The sequence below is a fragment of the Pelodiscus sinensis genome, chromosome 3 (genome assembly GCF_049634645.1).
Source record: "Pelodiscus sinensis isolate JC-2024 chromosome 3, ASM4963464v1, whole genome shotgun sequence".
Lineage (NCBI taxonomy): Eukaryota > Metazoa > Chordata > Testudines > Trionychidae > Pelodiscus > Pelodiscus sinensis.
Window position 1 is genome coordinate 161,691,405 of NC_134713.1, and position 9,502 is coordinate 161,700,906.

Consider the following 9,502-nt stretch of genomic DNA (forward strand, 5'->3'; position numbering starts at 1 on the left):
CCTCTTACTGCTACATACACAGCCACTCACTTGCATGTTAATTTATATATCCCAAGATGCACTTGTGCATCTGTTCCTTATTTCCTGTGTATGCCTTTGCTTTCCTAGTAGTCTTGAAAATACCAAAGCAGAGGTTTAAATACATTGAAGATTTTGATTTACTAAGTCTTTCATTTAAAACACTCCCCATTTATTATGTCAAGAAAAGCAGCTAGGAATAATATTAACAGTGAATTCTAGCACACATATATCAACTCTAGGGCAAGTCCTAGTCATGTAGAGATTTCTGGGGTGTGGGCTTTCTTATTCCTTACTGACTGGACACCATGCAAGGCACTGATATCCATACTTAGGCTATGTCTACACTGACCAGTCTTGCGCAATAACATATGCAAATGAGGCAGTGATGAATATTGCCATGCCTCATTTGCATACTTAATGTGCCGCCATTTTTGCACAAGGGGCTTTTGCGCAAGAAGGAGCAGCCTACGCTTATTTTCAGGCAGAACGGCTCTTGCACAAGAGGGGGTTTTTGTGCAAGTAGTGTAGACTGATCCTTCTTGCACAAAATGGTGGCTCACTAAGTATGCAAATGAAGTGCAGTGAAATTTATTGCCATGCCTCATTTGCATATGTTCTTGCACAAGACTGGCCAGTGTAGACACAGCCAGAGAGTTTCTCTTTGATTATGGTTCAGTGACACAGCTGCTGACTGTGTATATAAGTTTATCTGGAACAAAACTTAAGGGAAATTACAGCAAGGGTGAATCTGGACCCTCCCTCTTCTTCTCAGACTCTCCATTACATTCCCTTCCTCTTTGCTTCTTCAACCCCGTGTCAGTAAAGTTAACAAGCCTAAGCCAAGGGGATTTGTTACCATGGGAGAAAAGGACTAACTCCAGCCAAATATGTGTCTTCAAAAATGCCTCCCCCATTGGTTGTTAAAGGCAAACATGATGCACAATGGGAAGATGTGTCATGTTTCCCAGGTGCACCCAGTTCAGTTTTGTGAATTCAAAGGACACAGTTTAATGGGTTATGTATAAACAGCAAAAGCAGACAGGGGAGATGGAAAGGTGAGGTCACCCAGGACCTCTGGTGTGTTACCCGGGTAGTTCAGCAGCAAGCAGTCACTCAGCCATGAAGCTCCCCCTCAGATTCCGGTGGGCGTTAATGGAGCAGTCAGTCTCTGGTGCAAATCCCTTAACAAACTTCATCCCATTAATGTTATGTGCCACTGCCTGGGGAATGAATGTGTCATTGTGCACATTTCACAGCACCCTCGCAGGCGCCGCTGCGGGGGTGGGAGGTGGTGACTAGATGAAGAAAAGGAGGGGATCGCACATAATGTAAATGTCATGGCAGGTTCCAACATGTCATGGCACAAATGCTGCTGCTGATTTACACAATGGAATCGCAACAGCATAGAGAACGGGTTTAAGAAGGTGAGGACTGCCTCTCCTAGTCTCTTCCAAGGGGGCAGAACTCAGGGTACGTCTAGACTACATGCCTCTGTCATCAGAGGCATGTAGATTAAGCTACCAGGCATAGGAAAATGAAGCGGCGATTTAAATAATCGCCACTTTATTTAAATTTACATGGCTGCCGCGCTGAGCCAACAAACAGCTGATCAGCTGTTTGTCGGCTCAGTGCGGTAGTCTGGACGCGTGGGTGTCGACATCAAAGGCATTTGTCGATCACCCAGGTATACTTCATCCCAGGAGGCATACCTGGGTGGTCGACAAATGCCTTTGATGTCGACACCCGGCGTCCAGACTACAGCGCTGAGCCGACAAACAGCTGATCAGCTGTTTGTCGGCTCAGCGCGGCAGCCATATAAACTTAAATGAAGCGGCGATTATTTAAATCGCCGCTTCATTTTCCTATGCCTGGTAGCCTAATCTACATGCCTCTGGCGACAGAGGCATGTAGTCTAGACTTACCCTCAGGGGCTAAAAGATCCACAAGTACAGGTGCTCTCTTAAGGCCAAGTGTTTGGCTAGAGAATAAATCCCCCTTCTCTCTAGAAATTCATGCTCTGAAGTTAGCCTCTCTGCAGAAGCGACGAGGAGTCCTGTGGCACCTTATAGACTAACTGAAGAGTAGGAACATAAGCTTTCGTGGGCAAAGACCCACTTCGTCAGATGCATGTAGTGGAAATTTACAGAGGCAGGAATAAATATGCAGGCCAGGATCAGGCTGGAGATGACGAGGTGGATCCAATCAAGGAGGATGAGGCCCACTTCTAGCAGCTGATCTGGAGGTGTGAATTCCAAGAGAGCAGAAGCTGCTTTTGTAGTTAGCAAGCCATTCACAGTCTTTGTTTAATCCAGAGTTGATTGTGTCAAACTTAAAGATGAACTGTAGCTCAGCAGTTTCTCTTTGAAGTCTGGTCCTGAAGTTTTTTTGCTGCAGGATGGCTACTTTTAGATCTGCAATTGTGTGTCCAGGAAGATTGAAGTGTTCCCCTACAGGTTTTTGTATGTTGCCATTCCTAATATCAGATTTGTGTCCATTGATTCTTTTACGTAGGGACTGTCCTGTTTGGCCGATGTATATAGCAGTGGGGCATTGTTGGCACATGATGGCATATATTACGTTGGTAGATGTGCAGGAGAATGTACCAGTGACAGTATGGCTGATCTGGTTAGGTCCTGTGATGGTGTTGCTGGTGTATATATGTACCTCTCTGCAGGTTTGTCAATGCTGAGCCTCATCCTCCTGGCTGAGGCCACCAGAAAACTGCCACAGGTGGCTGCTTGGTGAGGAATTGCTTTGTCAGCAAACAACTAGCTTCTTTTATTCTGGAGTGGTAGCGAATTTCCTTCCTGGTTCCCTTGTCAGGCACCATCATCTCTGGAACAGAGGGCTTATTGCACCACCATTCAGAAATTTGTATTAGGTCACAGCACAGTAACACAGAAGGGATAGAACTGGGGCAGATTAGGGCCCTCAGATAAGGCTCACAAAGAGCCCAATCCTGCTGCAATGGATGCCAAAGGGAGCATGAGCTGACGATAGTTGGTGTTCCCCTTGCAACCTTCTAGTGTGGAATCTCCTAGGTCCTGGCTCACAGATAGGGCTACCGATTAATTTAGGTACTGTCTCACTTTGATATTGAATCTTGTGTCTCAAAAGAAAGCTGTTTCTCAGCATATATAATTTTTTTTTGCCTTGGTTTACTGGCACTATGTGTTGGGGTAGCAGATAGCTTGGAGGTGGATGGATCCACTGTATTGCAATTCTGCTCCCCCCCCCCCGCATATGTCAAGTGCAAACTCACCATCTGTCTGGTGTTTGGCCACAACAGTAGGATGAAGATCAGCTCCTGCCTTCTGTTCCAACCTGATTGCTCCTGGGGCAGGGAGTTGAGGTCTGGGAGGGAGTTTAGGTGCAGGGGGACTCAGGGCTAGGGTAGGGGTTTAAGGTGCAGGAGTGGGGCTGGCATTTGGAATGCAAGCTCCAGCTAGACACCGCTTATCACAACTGGCTTCTGGGTGGTGGTGCAGGGAGCTAAGGCACGCTCACCCCTGCCCTGGCACTGCACCACTTCAAAAAGCAGCCAGCAAACTCTCCATCCCTGCCTCTCTCTGCTCTGTGAAGATGGGGTACAGGATGAGGGAAGGGACACCCTGACAGCACTCCCCTCCTCTTCTTTCCATGCACTGCCCAGCAAGCAGAAGGCTCCCGGGGTGGTGGCACCTCCAAGGCAGAGGGCAGGAGCAGCATGGCAGTGCTGAGAGGGGCAGATGAAGTGCCAGAACCTGTCAGGATCATCTGTCAGAAGTTCCAAGATCTACTAGTAGATCCTATCTACTGATTGGTGATCACTACCCTGAACATGGCATAATCTACTCAAGGTATAACTATGGCAAAGCACCAACCCAAGCTCAAAATTTGAGGAGATATGGCTGCAAGCCACATTTACAGCTGGAATACCTAGTTGACCAAATGAGGTTGCCCCCATCAGATTTCGACCGATTGCATAGAAAGCTATTGACTGCGCAATTAAATTAAGCTAAAGATCATTTCACAGCTAGTCAGAGGGACTTATGTACACAATGAATTACCAGCTATTTCAGTGTAATAATTGTTCACACTTTGTTTCTCTGCCTTTCACTGGCTTTTATAATTCATGCTGTGCAGTCGCCCACTTGACATTTCCAAAACCATTCTGAAGCACAGCCTTTCTTTCTGTCAATGTGAGAAGTATTTTCAATCAAAATAAAACCTTCAGGTTTTACGGGCAAAAGGTTATCCTATGAATTATTCTCCAGGAAAATATCTGCTTGCTTAGAAAAGGTGTATGTGTTAGAGTGCACATTTATTCGGGTTATTTAAAAGATTCTGAAATAAGAACTTCCCACCCCCTCACAAGGGGAAGAACCAAAGCTATAAAAGAAGAGACATTACTTCAGGCGGAAGGGAATTCAGAAATGCACTAGGTTTCTGTGCAAAAGGTGACAGGATCTAAGAAGAATAAAGCCAGAAGCTCATGAAAAGGGAGTTCAGTGGGCAACAGTACTGTCTACTTCATCTACTGTTAATTTCTAACCCTCTTTTATTGACAGAAGAGAACCGTTTAATTAGTCCAGAGAGCAGATCATTTAATTAAACCACAATAAGCTTCTACTGGTGCCACAGTCACAGTCTTGGTGCCCTGGAATGGCTCCGAATGAAGTCAGAGAGGACTCAAGTGTCTCCCCTCAGGGTACACTCACCAGGGTAAGAAGCCTCCTCAATTTCAGCACCTACTGGATCTGACCTCAGAGCGTTCAGCACCCAGGTCATGTTGTGAATTTCCCGCAGGGAGCCCATCTGAAGACATCTGAGAAGCCTTATATGTGCCTCAGAGCCATGCATCCCAACTTCATAGGCAGCAGTGACTCTCAGCCAGCATTGTAAAACAAAGTGTTTTTTTAGTCACCAATCTTGTTAGCCCAGAAAGCAGGAAGTTACAGCAAAGTCCATCTTGGGTGGGTGGGTGAGGAAGCTAGAGACCAGAGCTCTGCCTCCCCCCCACTCCCAAGTCCCAAACCAAGAGACTGACCAACTTCTCAGCAGCCCAGTCTCAGCTATGACCCCCTGCTCCACCTCCATCCTTTGTCTCTTTTCTGGGAAAATAGGTCAGCTGACTTACACCTCCAGCTGATTCTTGCAGAGGATTGCAATAGCCTCTACTAGTGGAAGCAGCTATGTTGGTGGGTGAAGCTCTCCTGCCAATTTAGCATTGTGCTCGCTGGTGCTTATATCCATGTAGCGGATGTCATTCAGGGTGAGTGGTGATTTATTCCCTTCTCTCCCTGAGTGACAAACTGTAGTGCAGACATCGTCTAGCCTAACAACATCTCTGAGAGAAGTTAATTATCTCCATTTTAGAACAATGGTGAAAGAGGCAGCAAGAGATCCACTCATTCAAATCAGAGGTAGGGAACCTTTTTTGGGTTGGGGGCCCCCACAAAAATCAGTTGGGGGCTGCACACAAGGGAGAAAAAAACCCACAAACCCTTACTGACGTGGCACCAGACTGAGAAGGAGAAAGACACTCCCCATGTTCCCTTTGCACACCAGAGCCTAGGGGTACTCAGCCTAGTGCTCCAGCCCCCTGGTGGGATGGCAGTGGGGATGGGAGCACCAGGGCAGGCTCCCCAGTGCTGCGAGTGTGGAAGAGAGCCTGAGAGGACGGATCCAAGCAAGCTGGGGGCTGCATCTGGCCTCTGGGCCTTAGGTTCCCCACCCCTAATTAAAATGGAGATACGAACTCTCTTAGCATCACTGCAAGAAGTTAAATGGTTGAAACTTTGATGTGGGGGTGGGGAAATTGTCAATGGCAAAATTCCATTAACTGGGCATCTATAATCCTTGCATGCTGATCTTGCCTTCTGTGCCTCAAGTCACAGAGGGTACGTCTACACTACAACATTAATTCGAACTAACTTAGTTCGAATTAGTTAATTCGAACTAAGCTAATCCAAACTAACGGATCTAGACTAAAAAACTAGTTCGAATTAGCGTTTTGCTAATTCGAACTAGCATGTCCACATTAAGTGGATCCTGAACCGGGCTTAAGGATGGCCGGAAGCAGTGCCGGCAGGGCAACAGAGGAGGACTTAGAGCGTGGAGCTGCTGTCTCAGGCTAGCCGCGGGCTGTGCTTAAAAGGTCCCTACGCCCACCCCGGACAGACGGTTCTCAGGGGTGCCCCGCTTGCAAAGCAGTCCTGGCTTGGAGTGCCCGGACTACCCACACTGGGCACATCACAGCACTCGGCCATCAGACCGGCTGCACTTGCCGCAGGCTGCCATCTGGGGAGAGGGGGCAATCGGGGGGCTGCAGGAGAGGTTCCACCCCAAAAGCCCGCAGAGCCAACCCAGTCTTCCCCATCGGGGGTGTGTACCCCATTCCTCCCTCACCTCCTTCCACTTACCCTTCCCTAGCCCCTTTTCTTGATGTACAAAATAAAGGACAATTGTGTTCAAAAATGGAATCTGTCTTTATTGAACAAAACTGGGGGAGACTGGGAAAAGGAGGTGGGAGAGGGGAAGAGAGAGGCTGGGAGAGGGGAGGGCAACTAAAATGATGAGGGGTTGGGAACAGGCCCCATATGAAGAGAGGCTAAAGAGACTGGGACTTCTCAGCTTAGAAAAGAGGAGACGGAGGGGGGACAGGATAGAGGTCTCTAAAAGCATGAGTGGGGTGGAGAGGGTGCATACAGAAAAGTTCTTCATTAGTTCCCATAAAGAAGGACTAGAGGACACCAAAGGAAAGGAATGGGTAACAGGCTTCAAACTAGTAACAGAAAGTTGTTCTTCACAAAGCACAGAGTCAACCTGTGGAACTCCTTGCTGCAGGAGGCTGTGAAGGCTAGAACTGGAACAGAGTTTAAAGGGAAGTGAGATCAAGTCATGGAGGTTGGGTCCATGGAGTGGTATTAGCCAGGGGGTAGGAGTGGTGTCCCTGCCCAAGGTTTGTGGAAGGCTGGAGAGGGATGGCACGAGACAAATGGCTTGGTCACTGTCTTCAGTCCATCCTCTCCAGGGTCCCTAGTGTTGGCCGCTGTCGGCAGACAGGCTACTGGGCTAGATGGACCTTTGGTCTGACCCAGGACGGCCATTGTAAGCTCAGGGCTCAGGGTCGGGGGTTGCTTTTCATGCACTCCTGCTCCTGGGTGGCCAGGCTGGCAGCTCTCCTGCCCTAGCCGGCCAAGTTCCTGTGCCTAGTGCGGAGATCGTGGACAAGGTCCACAATGTCCGCACTAGCCCAGGCGGGTGCCCGCCTCTTGCGGTCCCGGGCAAGCTCCCGGGAGCCGCCAGCCTGCTCCCGGGAAGAAGGGGAGGGCTGGGGGGCATCGGGTGGGTGGCTCAAGCCGTGCCAGGTGTAGGGTCTGCTGGCTGGGTGCTGGCAGGCTTGCACCTGGTACGGGCACCGTAGCCAGCCCGTGCCCCTTTAAGAGGTCCAGGGCTGGGAGGGGGGCATAGAGTTTCCCTGGTGCTGGCCAGAGTGGCCACCAGGGAAACCTGGGGAGGGCTAGCCTCCCACTAGTTCGAATTAAGGGTCTGCACAGCCCTTAATTTGAACTAGTAAGTTCGAACTAGGCTTAATCCTCGTGGAATGAGGATTATCTAGTTCGAACTAAGCGCTCCCTTAGTTCGAATTAAATTCGAACTAACGGAGCGCTAATGTAGCGCCTATGAAAGTTAGTTTGAACTAACTTTGTAGTGTAGACATACCCAGAGAGAATGGGAGTTAAGTTCAGAATACCCAGATTGTCATTACTAAGAAAACCCTTACTAATACCCAGGCCTGATCTTAAGCCACTGGCTCACATACCACTTACCTGAATGATTTGAGACACAGAAGAGATATTGAAGCTTATCAACACGTCACAGTCCACTTCCTTGTATGGCTACTTCTCAAAAAACAGAAGCCAGAACAGAGTTTGCAGGCAGAGCTGCTAACTTTCAGAAAGAAAACGGTTGTATCCGCTTTGTGGTAAGACGCACCTGAAGCTAAGAGAGCTGCTTTAGAAGCAAGAACAAAATGGTCTGTGGTACTTAACAGCTGTGCTTTCAACCCTGGAAAATAAATCAGCATTTCAACACAAACCCCAGCATAATTATATACAATAGCCTGTGAGGGCTGCTAGAGTGTTATTGGCTTGCTGTGGGGAACCTGCCTGGGTTGAAATTTCTTGAAGACTGTTGGGAGGGTTATTTATGGTAAGGGGATAAAAAGGTTGATAAGCAAGTTACACGACTTGGAGATTTACAGTACCGTTTTGTTCTGACATCAGAGAAACATCACTCACTCCCTATCATGGACTTACAGCACTGCCAACTACTTTCTGAGGAAATTTCCAAGGACAATACGCGGCTGCTTCCAAATCAGAACAGATGTATGACTATTCTAAAAGGGAAATATTTCACTAGTAAATCACCATAGTGTCTGGTATTGTTTCACTTGACACGATGACCATTTTGTTTATAGAGCAGTATGCACAGTTCTGTACAAAGGAGGCCTGGCCCCTACCATAAAGAGTTACGCTGAGACTCCTATCCTTCCACTGACTCCAGGCAGCTGCAAGGCTCTGCCCACGCAGAATTAGTTCCAGGACTAGGCCCTAAAGCAGACAGACCCTATAGAACAGCTGATTGGTTATGATCACAAAGCAGTGTAGGCATCTTGGACGGACCACCGAAAGCGTTCTCTGAGGATAATTTGAGTGAAAGTGCAGTTCTGTTAAAAGAGAAGGGGTGATGCAAAAAGGCTATACAAAGAGGGAGCCGGAGATCTAAGGAGTGCTGTAAAAGGAAGTAGATACAAAGATAAAGGTAAGGTAAAATTGTGCTGTGCCTTAAGAGGGGAGGATGAAAAGCTTCAACTGGATATGGAGACCAGAGAGGGTTGGCGTGACAGGGCAGATCAGCGAAAGGAAGCAACTAGCATTGCTCTGAGTAGACTAGAATTGGCAGGGAAGCATGGGATACAGAGTCAAAGGAAATCAAAGCTATTTTCAGTTAGAATGCCTAGAGGGAACCCACTCATATATACTGAAGGGTAAAGGCAAGACTATCTTTCCTCTATATGAAAATGTAATAAAGAGTTTACATAGGCAATGTTCTCTCTCCAGAACCCATCTGAACTATATTTACGCAACAAAATTGATGACACACCGTGTACAGTAAAGGGTCGAGATGTGTCAGTTACACCTATCTCTTACGAGTGGGCTTGGTACCTATGAAAGTGAGAGGTTAGCCAGATGAGTGCAGATAAGTACTATGCAGGCTTCTCCTGAACTGGGATTTCACCGCTCCCTCCATACAGTTCTGCCAGTACAGATCAGTTGTGACCTGAAGTTACGCTAGTTTAGTCTAGAAATGCTGCAGCAGTTGCATACGAGAGCGGGTCAAATTGTCTGCTAGTTTGGAGAAAACAAACATTTTCACTTGTGATCAAAGACTAGGTTTGAAGCCAGCCTCCCAGTGAAAAACTAGTCCATTCAAC